This window comes from Passer domesticus, chromosome 8 (genome assembly GCF_036417665.1).
Source record: "Passer domesticus isolate bPasDom1 chromosome 8, bPasDom1.hap1, whole genome shotgun sequence".
Lineage (NCBI taxonomy): Eukaryota > Metazoa > Chordata > Aves > Passeriformes > Passeridae > Passer > Passer domesticus.
The window spans coordinates 34,371,766-34,388,887 of record NC_087481.1 but is presented as its reverse complement, the minus strand read 5'-3'; the positions used below and the strand labels follow the sequence as shown (position 1 = coordinate 34,388,887).

The following is a 17,122-nucleotide window of genomic DNA, read 5'->3' as shown; positions in this document are numbered from 1 at the left end:
AGAGGACAGGAATGATGCAGATTTCATGGTGGTCAAAGCCATGCAAGAAGGAAGCTGTGATAAGCATGAACATTTTGGCTGATGAATTTTAAATGACAGAAAGGAGTGGATTTTAAATGCTATCTATAATGGCAAATGTTTGCAAGGCCTGTGATACAACAGGGAAATGTTGATTCTGTTATGCACACCTACCCCAAACCAAAAGTGAAATTATAGCAACAAATCATTAAAATAAACTTTGGGCCAGCTGGTGACTTGCACCACAACTTCACATTGTATTTGTTATCTGGTTCCTTTGTGAATGAGTAAAATCTTCACTAGATCTGAGATGCAGTTAGTGCTTAGAAGGAGCAGGGAATTATGCTATAATTAGAAAAAAATGCATGGGTGGGGTACTGTGAAGAATCAATTTTGCTTAATTTACTGCTTATATTCTCATCCTCCTCTCAGTAAGTAACCATGCAGATCAACCCCCTCCCCCCACTGTTCTTAGTCAGCTCTGCTTACATCTGTGCTTGGTGTTAAGCATCTATTCTGGCTGTTATCTCCTCTTAGGCTGCACAGGATCAAACCTTGAAAGTTCAAGGCATTCCATCTGCCTTCTGTTAATTACCACTTTTATTCCTTATGATTCTGCTTCTTTCTAGGGGAGGTTTTTTAATATTGCTTGTAAAGGACAATTTTCTCTAGTAAGATATGTAAGCACAAGGCATGTATTGATCTTTTCATGACCTTTTCCAGTAATAACATGTGAGAGGTACTGCTACCTTCAAAGAACAGAGTGCATTTTCTCAATATCATGGAGGATTAAATATTGCAGTGTGAAATGTATAGTTAATTTAAAGGCATGTAAATACTTTTTATGGCACTTAAGAACTTTAGACAAAGATATGGGGGTAGAAAGCAATAGAAACATCGTAAATTTAAAAAAACCTCCAGCCATGACAAGCCAACAACACAATCCATCAAAAATTCAAACTCTCATAATTTATAACAGTTTTGAGTGTGTTTGCACATAAAACCCAACAGTAATGACAATAAGTTTAGTAGGTTTACAAATACTGTACTACAAAAAAATACATGTATATTTTTACTTATGATCCATATATTTCATGTAAGAAAACCAGGCACTGGCAAGGGAAGTGGCAAGCTAATATCACTCATGAAATGTGCTCAGGGTGCTCTGAAAAGGCAACATAAGCCTCTCTCCACATCTAATTGCTTTATTTCCATTACTGCTGACTTGTGCTCATGATCAGGAGTGAATGCTAGATCACAGGGCAGCTGTGGGCTTACTACAGAATTGGAAGCTCTCTATGAGAAGCTGAGGGAATGCTACCTGTTCTTAGGTTTGTTGGTGTTCTTTGTCATATATTGTTGATACTCCCTAACTAGGTTGAAATTGCTGGGTTTTTCTAGGAGCACTGCATTTTCATCCTAGAAACCTGGTCGAACAGCTGAGCACTTTGCCCAGCAACTATCATCTGAATTTCCTTGTTTAGAGGTGATGCAGCTTGTCTGTTTGGATTTGTTAGCTCCAGTCTCACAAGTGCTGTAGATGCAGCTAGGCATGGGTGAAGAATAGAATTAAGTATTGTAATTGTCTTACATGTCTGTTCTTCCTTGCTTTTTCTCTCTACTCCTGATTTTTTTCCTTTCCATCCACCAACCAAATGGATGAATTTAAAACTTGAAACAATGAGCCAGCAGGAAGGTATAGTGCCTTAGAGACAGGTCTGGAAAACTTAGTATCTGACAGTTTTCTGTGAAAACTCACTGTCTCCATGTGTGCAGGAAAGGAGAGAGGAAAGGAGATTTCTTTTAGAAAAGAAATCTCTAGAAACATCTTGTAGTCTACTACTTCTAATCACACCCTACAATGTGTTAACACCTCAGAAAGTCAAGTATCATCTTACCCTGATTTGCATCTGGTTTCTCTTCAGGCGATGGACCAGAAAAATATTCAGCTGATGAAATACATATTTCTCAGCTTCAGCATTTAGAGCTTCTTCTGAAAACAAACTAGGGAGAGCTGTCTTGGTGAGCAGACCCACAGCACAATAGTCACTGCTAAAGATATAGATCTAATTAGGATGTAGTCCTAATTAGAATGCATTGAAAAAGTTGACCATATGGTGATAAAGATGGATAAATTCTGAAACCTTGCCTAATGTAGAAAAATGCACTTAAAAAAAATATTTAGGGATTTATGGCTGTCAAAGACCTTTTTTGATTAAAACCACAAGAAAGTACCACATTTAAAAGCTGACGACATGTAGTACTTGGGAACACAGTGGCTGATGCCTGACCCTAAATAGATGTGCTCTGTTAGAAAGCAAAGTTGAGAAAATTGTAGAAACCTTTGTTTTTGCTTTGTTTCTAAGAGTTGCTGTAACTGTCTGCACTTAAAACAGAACCCAATACCAGTTTAGCCAGAGTCATCATAAAGCCACTCCCGCCTTTCCCATGCACATGTAAGGATTTTAAACAAAAAATATTTTACAGGTACCACCATTTTGGAATTCTTATTTTCAATTAGTTTGCACCTACCACTCCCCTTTATCTTCCAATATGAATTGTCTGCTTTGGAAAGTCACAGCTTGTGTGTGAGTATATCTGTGTTCACAATGCTTTGCTTTTCTTAAAGCCAAAGGAGCAGTGAAGTATGAAACCTTCAGTAAGATTAATGTCCAGGGTTCCTAGAAATTATTATTTCTTTTGCCTGGTTTCTGTTACCTGATGAGCCATATTCTTCTTGGGACACAGCTATAACTAGTCCACTAAAAAATAATAGCCTGAAATATACAGGGAGGAATTATAGTATTTCACATTTGCCACTAGAGAGCTGGAAGGAGCTTCAGACAGACCAATTTTGTCCCTGCAGCTGCCTGCTGGCAGTTAGCTTTGAAAATACCCTTTTTAGAGAAAATGTGGGTAACTGTCCTGAGACCAAGTTCATTTACTGCACTCTGAAAGTGCAGTAGAAAATGCACTGTAGAGGCTATTAGTGGGGAAACCATCACCCAGAAGGGCTCTGTCAGACCTTCTGGTTGGTCATCCTGATCTCAAAGAATGGAAAGGAGCAATGAAATAAAACCCAGGGTCTGGGTTTTGTACCATTCTTACTGTCTTTGAGATAGAGACATCATTTTTCTGGTTGAAGATGTTCTGCTACATCAGGTCAAGCTTTAGATAGTTAAGTTGGTCTCATGGTCTGTGTGTGAAATAATGCTATTCTAACCAGAACAATTTTCTTGACAAGTAAGAAAAAGGGCTGAAGTTAGTTGGTGTGCCCCACCTGCATGCCCAGGATCCCCACCTAATGGCTGAGATAGAAACAAAATTGTTTGTTGAAGAGTTGCAAGAACCCAGGCACTTGCAGGTGCCTGATATATTTGCTTGTCTTCTCCCTGCCACTCTCCATTCTTTCAGAACATTAACTTTATTAGGTGTTTGATGCTACTACCAAAATCAATAATTTCAAATGATTCTTTGTGGGTTTGGGGATAGTTTAGACAAATATCCAATATCTTTAAAAATAAATATAGCAGTAAACTTTATAAAATTATTTTTTGCTGTTCTTCTGCATTAATAATAACATTAAAATAAACTGAAATATTAACTAGTTTACTCTTCTAGACTTTGCTGGACTAGTGAATGGAATTGTTCTGTTCCTTCATTTTGATTCTCCTGGACTAGTAAATCTATTTTGCTTTTCATTCCCCTTAATGACATGTTTAAGGAAAATGCAGATACAGTCTAAGCATTTGGATTTTGAAAAATCATTCTCCCTCTTTACTACCTTCTGAAACAACCATAAACATGACTGAACTATATGCATTTTCTTCAGTAATAAATGAAGGAAAATAAATATCTGGCCAAGACTGGTCTGATATCTGACCCCAATTCATCTTTTCACAGCTCACTCGTTTCATTGACACAATTTCAGGGATGACAGTGATGTCCCTACATGACAGATTATGGAATTTTTGCTAATATAGTCTCTATGGACCTTTTGGTTTTGTTTCAAATATATGTATTAATAAAATTTTATTATTAAGTATAGACTAACATTTAAATGATACATTTAACCGCTTGATTATTCACCTTAATGCCAGACAGGTTTCTAAAAATTCTTTCTAATGTCATTGCATAAACTCTAGCCAAGAACAGACAGTATCAATCTTTTGACTAACGTCTTTGTGAGTCCTTCAAATGTTTCTTTTCTCCTGCCAAAAAGAGTGAAGAAAATATATGATGACAATAACTCAAAACTTCTGTGGTCTAGATAGCCTAGGCAAACATTTAATTTGTAATGCAGACAGGATAGTTGATACACAGTTAATGTTGTTTGTAGACATGAGCCTGAGTTTTGGCTTTCTCTAGGTACCTATACACTTCCTTCTCTGTCTGTGCTCTGGATTGTGTTCTTGCCTTCCAGCAGTCTTCCCTTTATACTCAAGGATCCTTTTCTTATTTAATATATTAATGAATCAGTGGAGGATATGAGTAAGAGAATGTGAGTTTCTGGAGAAGAGATGTGTACCATGAATGTGAATGCACAATACATACTGTGAGTTGTCTATAACTGTGGATAGGTGGAATGTAGGAAAATAGAGATCGTGATGAAGGTAATCTCACCCCTAAGGAGTTAGAGCTGTGCTAATTATCAAACATTAGGAACAGGCCTGCCCTTAATAGGCCACAGCTGGATCCAATTAGGGTGGGTATTGTAAAAGAGTAGGTTGGCTGGTGGAGAAGTTAGGAGTTTGTTGGCTGTGCTGAGGAGAAGGAGTCAGTGCTGCGAGGAGCTGCCCATGAGAAATCACCAAGAAGGTACGAACTCTTTGCAATAAGATGGCAACATATAACATGTGGATATGGATGACTTCCAGATGCATCTGGCTGAATGCAGACTCAGACCTTGAGCAGTCTGCTTTGAAAGCTGAAGTTAGTAGGTGCTTGATACAACTGTGTTGTACATTAGAGTGCTTTGAAGACTTTCCATTTCCCTGCATGTCTTCAGTTAAGTTTACAGGGCTTCTAGTAAGGGGTGAATTCAATTGCATGATTCACATTCATTTTCTGTTTGAAGACTTCACATATTCTTATCTCAGAATGCAAGCAAGTGTATAATGATTAGGGGATCTGTTATTACTCCCTTTGCCAGGTACACAATCCAGAGGTAAATTCGTCTGCTAAGGAAATGGTTTTTATAGAAATATAGGTCCTGTGTTCAGGAGTTTTACTTGGATTAATTAAAAAATTGTCACTCACGTCTGCCTTGACACGTTTGAGTACTTGATGCCATTCTTTCCTTGTACTTTTCTCAGCTCTTTTCCAGGTCACCCCTCTTAAAACATACACACAACAACAAAACCAAAAAAGAAAAGGAACTCTTTTTGACCCAAATCACTACTTCTACATTATTGAAGATGCAAGAAAGTTAGCTTTTTGCTGTTTTTTTAATGTGCTGCAGAAACTATTTTTAATATGAGGAAACTGAACTTTAAAATAATTGGAGACTGCTGCTTCATAATGGAGCTGTAGGTTGTGGAGAGGAGTTGGTTAATGTAAATGATCTGTCTCAGCTCATTCAACCTTTCCATTACGAAACTTTTCATTAAATGCTTGTAATGTTGATTGATAGTAAATATTGTGTCTCTGCTCACCAATTTGATGCATGGCACAGCACAGGACTTCTTCTGCAGTAGGCAATTAACAAAAAACTCGAGCTCCCTTTCAATTATTTTAACCTGTCAGCTCTGATTCACCACACTGTGCTTCAAATTATCTCACCTCTGAAATTTTAGTGAAGATAAACAAGCTCCCATCTGAAAAATTTCAAGAGAGCTCTTAAATATTATATTCCCTTTCGGTCTCACTGATTTTCCTTTTATCCCTGGGGACAAAAGCAAGTGATGGTGCCATGATTTCAGCAAGAGAGGTTCCCGGTAGCACTTGAGATTCAAAGGTCCTATAAATGCCTTCAGGAAGATGACAGAGCTGATATCAGATACAAACAGCCCTGCAGTTGAAGAAAAAGAGCGGGTGCTAAGGAAAACAAGGTGGAGAACACTGAGCTTTTAAAACATCCCTCAAAGGTTTTGGCCTTTTCCTTGAGAAGCTGAGAGATCTGAGAAAGATTTGTGCTTTTAAATCACGTTTAGTGTACTGTTTGTGGCAGAACACACTGTGGAGTGAGAGACGTTTTTCATGGGTTTTGGAGACACTAACATGCTAATGAACACATTCTTTAATTTTCCTATGTACATTCAAACCAAGGATAATTGTGTGTAATTTGTATTGAAATTCTAGTTATTCTATTTACTACCTACCTGTATGTAGAGGAGTAATAACTGTCAAGTCTGGTGTGATTGCAGATTTGACAGATGATTGCTAGATACTCTTGCTGATTGAAAATAAAAGAGTGAAGCCTTTTGGGGGAAGAATGGGAATAGTTAGACCTGAAACTTCACAGAAAAAAAAGATTGTTTTGAACACCACATTTTTCAAAACACTTCCCATAGCAAAAATGTTATTCCTGTATTCATTTAACTTTGTGTGTCTAGCTTCATATTCATAAAAGATATTAATATATTCAGTGGTCCATATGGAATTATTTTAAAAACATAAGGTAGATAGATACGTTTAAATAGATTGAATCAAAATTATCCAGAGCATTTTTAAGGCCTTTTTTACATTTTTGTTTTCAATTCCCCAAAATTTAACTCTGCTGTTTTGACCAAAAGTACATTTGCTCCCCTTCCCACCCCCATCAATTTTCTTGAGACAGGAATAATAACTTTTAGCCAACACGATTTATAATTTAGTTCTTTCACAAGGTCAGTATCTGAAGCCATGTCAGTTAGCTGATCCACAAAAAATGTATCATAAATATGCATATATTGTAAATATATGCATAAGTATGTACATATGTACATAAATTACCAGAGAGCTTATCATGCAATGAAAGACTTAATTTTAATGAGTTAATTTATGGAAACTATTCACAAATAATTTGGACAGTTATCCAATAACCCATAAAGGTGGTTGAAAGATCAGATTTCCTCTCAGAAGTACTTTATTTGACAACAACACAGGTGTGTACGTCAGCTTGGTTATTGGTGAATGTTAAGAATTAGATCTGAATTAATATGTTAAAGAGTTCAATGCAACTCCTTGCTTTCCAAAGGTCCCCTTTATTGACTATTGCCCTACTAACCTGTTCCATGGCAGGAAAAATGAGTGATCATTTGCAGTAAAATATGGTGAAAATACCTGCAATCCTCCTGTTCAATTTCACTTGGCCTTCTCGGTAATACTGTGCTTTCATGGTACATTAATTCTGAACTTAATTGAGTGCTGTCATCTGTGTGCCATTTCACTGCAGGGATTGAGCCTGGAAAAAGAGAAAAGCTTTATTTATGGAGCAGGGGAATGTGTTGGCAATTACTTCTTGAAATGAAGGAGTGTGCTTCTATAACAAGTATGCCCTCATGCTACCTGATCAGACTAATTGTGAAAGTTGACATAAAAGCAACTAAAATTATGTTAAATTGTTAATGGCATGGCTGAATTAAGTTTTCAAAGCATTAACAAAAATGTAACATAGAAAGCATTTGTAAGGCACACTGCTTTGAATTTCCAGACACTGTTCTCTCTCTTTTCTGATTGTAGGAATCAAGTTGTCGGGTACAGAGTAACACATGTAAACATGAACATGTTTATGTTGTGTATTCTGCTTAGGTTTTGGTTTTATTTCTTGTGGTTAGTAATTTTCAATCTTGATCCTGAGAACGTTTAAACTGTATGTGTGTGTGTATTGTGTGTTGAGAAGGGTGTGTATTGTGTGTTGAGAAGGGTGCAGGATAACTTCAGGCAATTGTTCCTGACAGTGATTTGTTTGAGAGCTGCTGTGGAGCTTGCTGCAGAAACGGTTCCTGTTGTACCTGGTGTGCTCAGTCACCCAGGGGAGCTCTTTGCTCTTCACATGACGTGATTTGTGAACCCCTGTTTGGGATGTAGGGAGCATTTTCTTACCTTACCTAGCAGGTGCAAATATATGCAAGCCTGTGAAATGTGGCAGACTTGCTTCCATGCTACTGCAAACTGTAAAGGTTTTAAGTCACAATAAAACCCATATAGTGCTCTTACAGAAAAAGTGTTACAGGGATGAACATTTCAATAAACAAGGCTTTTTTGCTCTTGTCTGATTGAAAAAAAAAAAAAAAGACTTTTGGCACACTTGCTAGGGCCTGGATTGTTGTCTATGTTAAAAAGGCATACAAAGCGCTGTACCAGCTACTGGGAAGAAAAGGAAAACTGTCCAGCCAAAACCCGGACAAACTTTGGAGTAGTAATTGTGGTTTTCTTTCTACTAGTGAGAAAAGATTTAGTGGTTAACCGAGCACAGCACTGTAGGTCAGAACATTTAGTTTGGTTCCTCTTTGTATTTACTTAGTAATTGCTAAGGTCCTTCTCTTTCTGTGGAATAAAACTGTCCCTGATGTTACTTCTCTTCTGCCTTCTATGAAGACAGACCACAAGTCCAAAGATTTGTAAGGTTCCACCTTTGCTAAAGCAGAGTCCATCCTGAAATCAATCTCAGTGACAAAAGCAGAGGTTTTGGTGGTGAGTTTCATTTCCAGTGAGCAAAAATTACATAGAGAGTGGCTGAAAATTCATTATTGTAGAGCAGAGTTTGGTTCCAGAAAGAACAGAATTATTTCTTCATTTCAATTCCAGCTGGAATTTTCAGCAGAGAAGTAACTGTCCCCCTTGGTTACATGAACACTATCTCCCAGAATAGATTCTGCCAGCCCTTTTTAGGGATTGTGAGCCTTATAGGCTTGGAATAGGTAATTTTTCCTTTCATTTGTACCCAACAGAGCAGAAAATGCTGTAAAGCCATTGAATTAATAGGTTATATAACAGCCTTTGTATGCTTCTTAAACTCTGTTCTCATCCCATGGTCATTGAGCATTGCCCACTTTCTGATTTCTATACACCCGTGGGACATACACTTCAATCCAAGAGCTTGTAACAGAGAATCCTTTACCAGTAAAAATTCATTATACACTCCGAAAAACAAAATGACTCCCCCCCAACCTTTTTTGATGAGGAGTGCCACTAAAGATAAATCTGGTTTTGAGGGCATTTTTTCTGCGTGGTAGGAGTGCTCAGGGAGGAAATTTTATGCTTTATAAATTGTAAGGCAAAAAACCCATCACAAACCTGGAAAGCTTTAACTTTTTGATGCCGAAATGCACCAGGAAACCAAGGTTAGTAAAAATGGTTTAATGTGTTTCTGTTAAGTTTGGGGTTGTCATTTTACTGTGAAGAGAGACAGGAGATTTTGCGAATTCTGATACCTGGTTCTAAAATGCCTGTGCTCATCTCCCTTGCTATCAAGAGTGCAAACCGATACAAACTGTGGGTATTTCTTCATTTCCTTGACTTCTCTACAGTTTCCAGATTCTGATCTTTTGTGATTATGGCTGTTGTAGGATTACAAGTATTGGGATGAGAATGGAGGAGTACAAGAGTACAGAAGAACATTACTGGTTGAAAACACAAGCTACAGTCTCCTTTATGCTGCCTTAAGATAACACCCACTGTCTACTCAGTTAACAAAGAAAGAATATCCACCAGAGCTGGAGGCAATTGCTGTGTTGGATTATCTACAGGATAAATGGCTAGATGGGTGACAGAGCACATTGAGAGAAATGTGCCACATGAGATTATTTTCAGAGCATTAGCAGTGTAAACAATACTTTTCCAATAGGACAATGGACTTCCATAATAAACTCTAAAGGAGAATGACTTTTGGAATTAGCACATGTAAAATAATTGAGATTCTCTTATGATTCTCGTGCTTAAATCAGTTTTACTGTTCAAATGTCTTATTCATACACAGCATATGGAATTGCAACACTTGTACCCCTGCAACCTCTCACACAGGTTGTGCATATGCCAGCATCTCCTTTGAGGAATTAAATGGGGATAGTTCACCCTATGTTTTAGACATTAAATGTGAGGTAGGTTTCTGCTTGACTACTGGTACAATATGGCAATGGACAATGTTTTCTCTTAAGACCTGGCTATTTGAAGGGTCCTCTGTGATGTGAATTGCACAGTTACAGTACACACTTTTATTTTTCATAGGGTGTTACACACATGCTGAAAGTAGATTATACTGCTAGAAACCACTGCCTCACACTGATGCCTTCTTACTCTTTCCCTTTAGTCTTTGCTCCTTCTGAATGATAGGAATTAGCTAAGGTCTTTAGGTATTTGTTGCTAGAAAACCTTAGTTTCTGATAACTCAACTTGCTATGTGCCATCCCAGTACAGAAAAAGAAGCTATCTTTTATATATCTGGGCTTGATTGCCAGAAAGAAGGACTAGTCACAAAAAAGAAACTTAAATGCAAGATATGACTTTAATATCAAAATAATACCTATTTCCTTCACCTGTGTATTTTCTGTAGAAATATGTGTATTGTGTAAGGGTGTTTATAATGTTGCCTTTATAACACAATCTAATGACTAATACTCTTGTTGAGATTGTTCTGGGTTATTGGATTCTGCACAAGTGTCACTTTAAGGCATGGAGAGCTTCCTTAGAGAGTATTAGGTCCATTGTTCTCAGTGTTAAAATTTCACTTATCAGTTCTCCCCACACAGATCATTAAACAATCCTAGGGGAGGAGGAGGAAAAAAAGTCAATAAAATGTTGATAAAGCAAACTCCAAACCCTGTCGCTTGCAAAGTCTTTTGTGCATGGAGTTGCTAGTAACTGTTGAACTCTACTGGAAGATTAATAATTTCTACTTTCTGTAGCAAAGGGGATCAGATACTGTGGTCTGAACACCATTGCCAAATTCCTGTAAATAACATTAAAAAGGGACAATCTAGTGATGTAGGCATTATTGCCTCTGAAGTATTTGTGTTATAGGTCTTTTATTCCATTTTCTGTAACTTTCTATGAGAGCTGTGAAATAAAAAGCATCCAACTACTTTCCTTCTAATAAACATTTTCAACTGAGTCTTCACATTGCAAAATGAGATAAAAAAGATTAAACTTATTTGGTAGGGAGAAAGGCTGCAGAACCATGCTTGAATAGACTTTACTGATAAATCAGCTTTTGGGAGCTGTGGGTGAGAGGACTTAGTCACTATGTGGATAATTTTATCCTAATGGGCTGAAAGTCAGATGTTATATATGGCAGTAATTAAAATATTATGTTACAATTCTGAGAATGGCAATCTGTTTTTCTAATCAATAAATGGTGTCAAACAGCTGAAGAGCTGCAAGTTACAATTCCCCAATCACATGTACAGGGTTATTACGTTGCAACTGCATAGTTAATCAATTGACTAACATCTGTGAAATGTCTCTTTGGTTAGATGCTGGGAGTTTTTCTTTTGGACAAATTCCTGACTAAGACTGAATGCTGGTAAGCTTCAGAAAGACTCTGAAAAGTGTTAATACAGTTTACCAGTTGGAAACCTAAGTCAAAGCCTGAATTAGTGTGCTTTTCTTGAGGCCAGTGTGGGATGGGATCTGGATTTTTCTAGAGGTGACATGCACCACTCTAGGGAAAGAGGAGAGGAAAATTACAGTACTCAGTTGTTTCATGGTTTTTTCATCAAGGGTATGGCCAAACAGTTTTATCAGTTGCATCACTGCATTTTGCTTGGGAAGACAACATTGTGACTCAGTAACCAGTGTTTTTAAAACACGTTGCCAAAGAGATTCCCCTCCCAATGCAGCCCTTAAAATGAAGGAAAATCCTCCACTGATTCACTAATTAAGTGGTTTTTTTCACTATTTATATGGTAGCTGCTGAATTGTTCGAAGAGGCATTTATATTGTCTGGTTGAATTACCTAAAGTCAATTGAGAAACTTTGTGGTAAAAAGTCTGTTCTTGTGGTATGGCTGCTGGCTGGTAGAAAGCCAGTTAGAGTCAAAGAGCATGAAAATTGGAAAGAGAGGTTCTTTAAGCATGTTAGTAGCTCTGCTTCCTACAAAAAGCAGAATACATAATGGATCTAAAATAAATGCAGGATAAGATCATGGTCGAAGTGTGGGAAATCGGCAAGGAATTGTGTTAGGAGTTTAAAAATAATAAATCGGTATTTACAGAAAAATAAGTCATACCTTATTACCCATGAATGTTATAAGGGCAGATGAACTAAAATGCCTTAAGGGAGGGTGGCTGCTGCCTTGATAAAGTAAGCATTTTAGGAGAATGAGGAATGCTGGAAAACAAATGGCATCCTGGGACAACTGGATCACAAAGTGCCTGAAGTGAAAGGTGCTTTCCACAAAGCCATTAGGATGCTGTTTAGAAATGGAAATCTCAGTTCAGCTGGCTACAAGAAAGTGAGTTTATTTGCAGAGTAGCAGTGCCAATTTTCAGACTGGGAGAAGGTGATGGAGGAGACTGTGTGATGGAGAATGGTGGGTATTAGGTAGGCAGGAAAACTCAGGGTCTCCTTATGGTGGGGCACCTCCCGTGTGCTCATGCCATGACCCTGTCTCTGAGGAGCAATGCTCCAGTGGAGCAGTGGAAACTACTGCAGGGGTATGCAGGGCCCGTGCTGCCGAATCCATTGTTTTGTGCAGGATTGTGCAACCTTATGGCTTAATTTGCTGTTTAAGTATTTTAATCAGCACTTTTCTTAAATGTTTCTGGTAGGCAGCTGCTCTCTGCTGCTGGAGGCAAAGTGTGCGCAGGGTTTTAGCCCACTGACAGCAGTGGGGTGTAACCTCCTCCAGAGCAAACACCCATTGCCAAGAGAGAAAGAAATCCTGAACCAGACTGGGCAGGCTCTCCCACTGCTCCTCGATACTTGTTCTGGCAGCACCAGTAATTGCTTTTAGCGAATATTGGCTTTACTCAGAGGATATCTCAGCAGAAAATATCACCTGACTGAAAGAGGTTTGGGAAATAGATTTTTATCACTAAATTAGGATAAAGGGCTTTTTAGATATATTTGCAATTAGCTCAGCAGCATATTGTCCTTGTATCCTTTTTTTTTTGTGATTTCATATAGTCTCCTGAGAACATCTTGCATTGAAGTTTTAATTAAATTAACCAATATATTATTTTGAAATGGACTCAACAGCTGCAAGGTATCTGAACATTTTGGGCAGAAAGTAAGTACGGTACAGTGTCACTATGACTGCAGAGGAGATTGTCTCATGGTTGGCATAAAAGGTCCTTTCTTATAATCTGGCTACACCAGATGGGTTTACAATACATAATTCAATTCAGATAACTAACTCTGACATGCATAAACTTGAAAAGCCAAACCACGAAGACAGCATGGTATGTGAGGTCATGCTTGTGTTTAAAAAGTGGAAGCCTCTTCGAAGTTAATGGCTTTTTATTTTTAGCTGCCTTTTGTAGATCATCTGAACAGTATTTATCCTGCCCTGTATATTAGGATAGAGTCAAGAGAATTTTGTAGTTGACAGTTCCACCAAAGCTGTCTTCACAATTTTTTTTTGGTTTTTTTTTTGGGAAGAGGTGCACATGGTCTCATATTCTGGCAGCTGCAGCACTTCAAAACATGAAGACAAAATAAACCAAGAATCTAAGGGGTGATTGTGCAGCCTGGCACAGAAAATAGAGGTGGAAGTTTATTCCATCAAATTTGCCATGCCATTTAGAATAATCATTTAGGCCTGATTCTCAAAAGAACAAAAAACCTGAACCCCCATGACTTCAGTAATCAATAATCCTTATGCTCTTAGATACTTTCAGCTTTGGACTTTAGTCTCTCCTTGTGTTTGTTCCTCACCTTATCTTACTGGGTTGTTAAATGCTCAAAGGACCCTGAGGCACTGTGACAATCAGGAAAAGATGCTAATGCTACAGAAAAACTAACCTCACCATCTGCTGTCCTGTATCTCTCACAGAAAGTCTATTTGTTCATTTTCTGGGAATCTTCTGTGTATATAGCATGTGCTGTATACATATGTGCTTAGAATTCTTTTTGGTTTTGGGGACTGGTGCACTGTATACCTTCAAACTGGTAGAATAACTAGACTTCCATCAAACTGTGTTTATATTATGAATAACTTGCAATATTTGAAACCTGATCTAATACATTTCTGCAGGCATTCACAAAGGAAAAAGCCCTGATACTGGTACTTTAAAATTCAATTAGATGTGCCTCAGAATGAATGAAATCTTGCCTTTAGTGCATCTTCAGTACTCTTTAGGTGATTACAGTAAAGGATGTTACTAAGATGGTGCAATTGCTGGAAATTGCTTTAATATACTTAAAACTGGTTTTAATTTTTTAATGTGAACTCTTTCCAGCCCCCCCCCCCCCCCCGAAATACTGTGTATTTGAGTTAAAACAATGTTGCAAGTTCTTGATTCTTTTTCTTTGGCATATGGAGTGTGTACTGGTTAATCAAGGTCAGCTTCAAGAAGCCAAATGAAGTCTGTCAGGGGCAATATTTATGAATGGACTTTCACTCTGCTGTAATTGAAATTAATGTTGAGTCATTCTTTCCAGTAACTTCATGAGCAGACAAATGTGAGTTGACAGAGGGATAAGAGGCTCTCCAAGAGATAGCTCAAAAAGTGGCCAGGGTTATATATCACTTCCTGAAATGATAATACAAATGCTAATTGATCTAGAGATTCTCCTGGAAGTCATGTAGCAACAGCATGTTTTCATTTTTATCAGGAACCGCTATTTGCAGAGAATGAGTCAAAGAGAGCAGGTGGACAAGTTTAAGATACTTATTTCAAGGTTAAAGTGTACTTCCCATTAAAGTACACAGTAGTTGTATAATCTTCATTTAAAACGTTAAAGCTAGGCTTGGATATTATCTGCAATGGGCCTTGTAACGTTTTCTGCATTTTCTTGTTCTACTGAGGTACTTATTATGGTATATAGTCCTATTTTGTGAGATCTCAGTATAACATCTACACTCTGCTGGGACAAATCACAAAGGATTCAGAATGGAACATATAAAATTTTGGCAAAAGGAATTATTCAAAAGAGAAGATTAGGAATGCATTTTAATCCCTTTAAATTCTACACAGACTGTGCAAAATAAGGATTGGAAAAAATGAGATAAATGTTGTGAATTTAATATTACTTCGTTGGTTTTTTTGCCTTTTTTTGTTTGTTTGTTGGTTTTTTTGTTTGTTTTAATTTTGTTAGTTTGGTTTCTTTTGATCCAGTAGAATTTTCAGATGTCTTGGTTTATTGAAACCTAATAAGCTTATACTGTTAATTTGAGTGAATTTTAAGTGATTTAAAAACTCATTTCCATTAAGAAACAACAATTATGCTCTGGAACTACTTTTTCCTTATGTCTGAGGCATGAAGTAAACTGAAAATTTGTATTAAGTCTTTGGTAAGGAGTATATTGTTAAATAGACACTCCTCAAATAAATACTAAAATAAATTCTAGAAGATCTTAAAGTTCAACTTTCCTTTCAATTCCTTTTAATTTTTTGGCAGCGGATGTTTTTTTATTGGTGGGGTCTCTGAATTTTTGGCATTTTCAGAGAAATATTTCCTGTTACACTTTCAGTTTGGCTGAATTTTTTTGTTCTTGAGCAATTGCTATGAAATGCATAGATGAATATTTGCTGTTACATTGAGTAAGGCATGCCAGAAATCTGTTGAAGCAGAGCAAGGACTTAGCATTAGGAGACCATAATAACAATAATTTTCCATTCTCCCAAACTTGATATTCTGGTCCTATTTTCTTATTTGTGATATGGCTTACTTTACTTCATGACTATTTCTGGATACAGAAGAAAGGTTTTTGCTGAGCTATCAGTCTGTGTTTCGTCTCTTCTGGAAGTTAAAGTGGAAACCAGCAGGGTACCTGGAATTGAAAAGAGCTGGTGTCCTCTCAGTTGTGGCAGCTGGGCATATGCCAGTGGCACATTTTGCCTGCTGTTTTCTTGGGAGGCTCTTGTTAGTCCATCTGAGCTCCCTCCTCGAGGCTTCTCTAATGTAAACAGTGCTTTTTTGCTTCTGAGGTTCACAGTCAAAAATCAACCACTGTTGCTTGGATGGGATTTATCCATGTATTTCCTCCTTGTTTTTCAGCCACTGGTAACTACACTACCAGTTATCCTGTTGCTCCCTAGTTATCTTTAGAATGCTCTTTGAGGAATTGTCCTCTAACTCTACCCATTATCTGGGTACCTACCTCACATTCTTGGAGGGGCACTGTTTCTTTTTATACATGCCTTTGTGCCTTATTGACCTTACTTGGTGATGTCTTTCCTTAATGGAAGAGGATCCACCTGTATTTTTCCAGGCTGCAAACAAGTGTATTTCTCCACTACTTGTGTCTTATCTGCAGCTTCTTTGAAATTTGGCATAGATGGGTACAAAATGTGACTGTGCCAAGAGCGTTTATGCCTGTGCTGGGAGATGGTAGAAGTAATCTTAATAGCACTGTTAGCATGTTTTATAGCTCTGTTAAAGAGCCTGTCATCAGATGCTGTGTAGTGTGGACAGGCTGAATCAAACAATCTTGTCCTACAGAAGTCTTTCTATCATTGCAATTTTTTCCTGTTTTTTTTTTTCCTTTGCCTTTTAGTTAAATTGAACCAAAATGTGTAATTTTAAATATGGGGGTTTTTTTAGTTTTGTCTTTTCCTTATAGAAACCTGGGTTCTTAAACAAATAGATGGAAAATGATGAAGCAAAATATTATACCATCGTGCCTACTAACTCTTTATATGTATGATTGTTTCCAAAGCATGCATCTTCCTGTGAATTCCTCAAAGGGAGTATTTGATTACCGTGTGGATTTTAGGCTTGTAATACTTTTTTTTCTCTAAGTGCAATATATCCAGAAAAGAAGATACAAATAGTATATTTTTGCTTTCCTGTGTCTTCTGTTATCAAATACCTCACAAATTACTTTTTCTAGATGGAGTAGGAAGCATGCATTTTAAGCATTAATAAGAGTCATGTCAGCCCAAGGGACAAAGCCCTTACTTATCCACTGTGAAATGGAAATGGCACACAGACTAATTTTTAAAGATCTAAACATTTGCATGTTCACTTATTTCCTGTCAGTGATGGATTTACTTTTTCACTTCTAATTTATTTTAGT

General features: G+C 37.4%; 1 protein-coding gene across 1 annotated transcript in view; it reads left to right on the top strand.

Moving 5' to 3' along the window:
* Positions 1 to 9,166: 9,166 nt before the first annotated feature.
* RET (ret proto-oncogene) overlaps positions 9,167 to 17,122 on the top strand; it is a 228,755-nt gene continuing 220,799 nt past the window's right edge. Inside the window, exon 1 of the mRNA XM_064430306.1 lies at positions 9,167 to 9,284. The gene's annotated coding sequence lies outside the window, so the exon portion shown is untranslated. The remainder of the gene's footprint in view (positions 9,285 to 17,122) is intronic.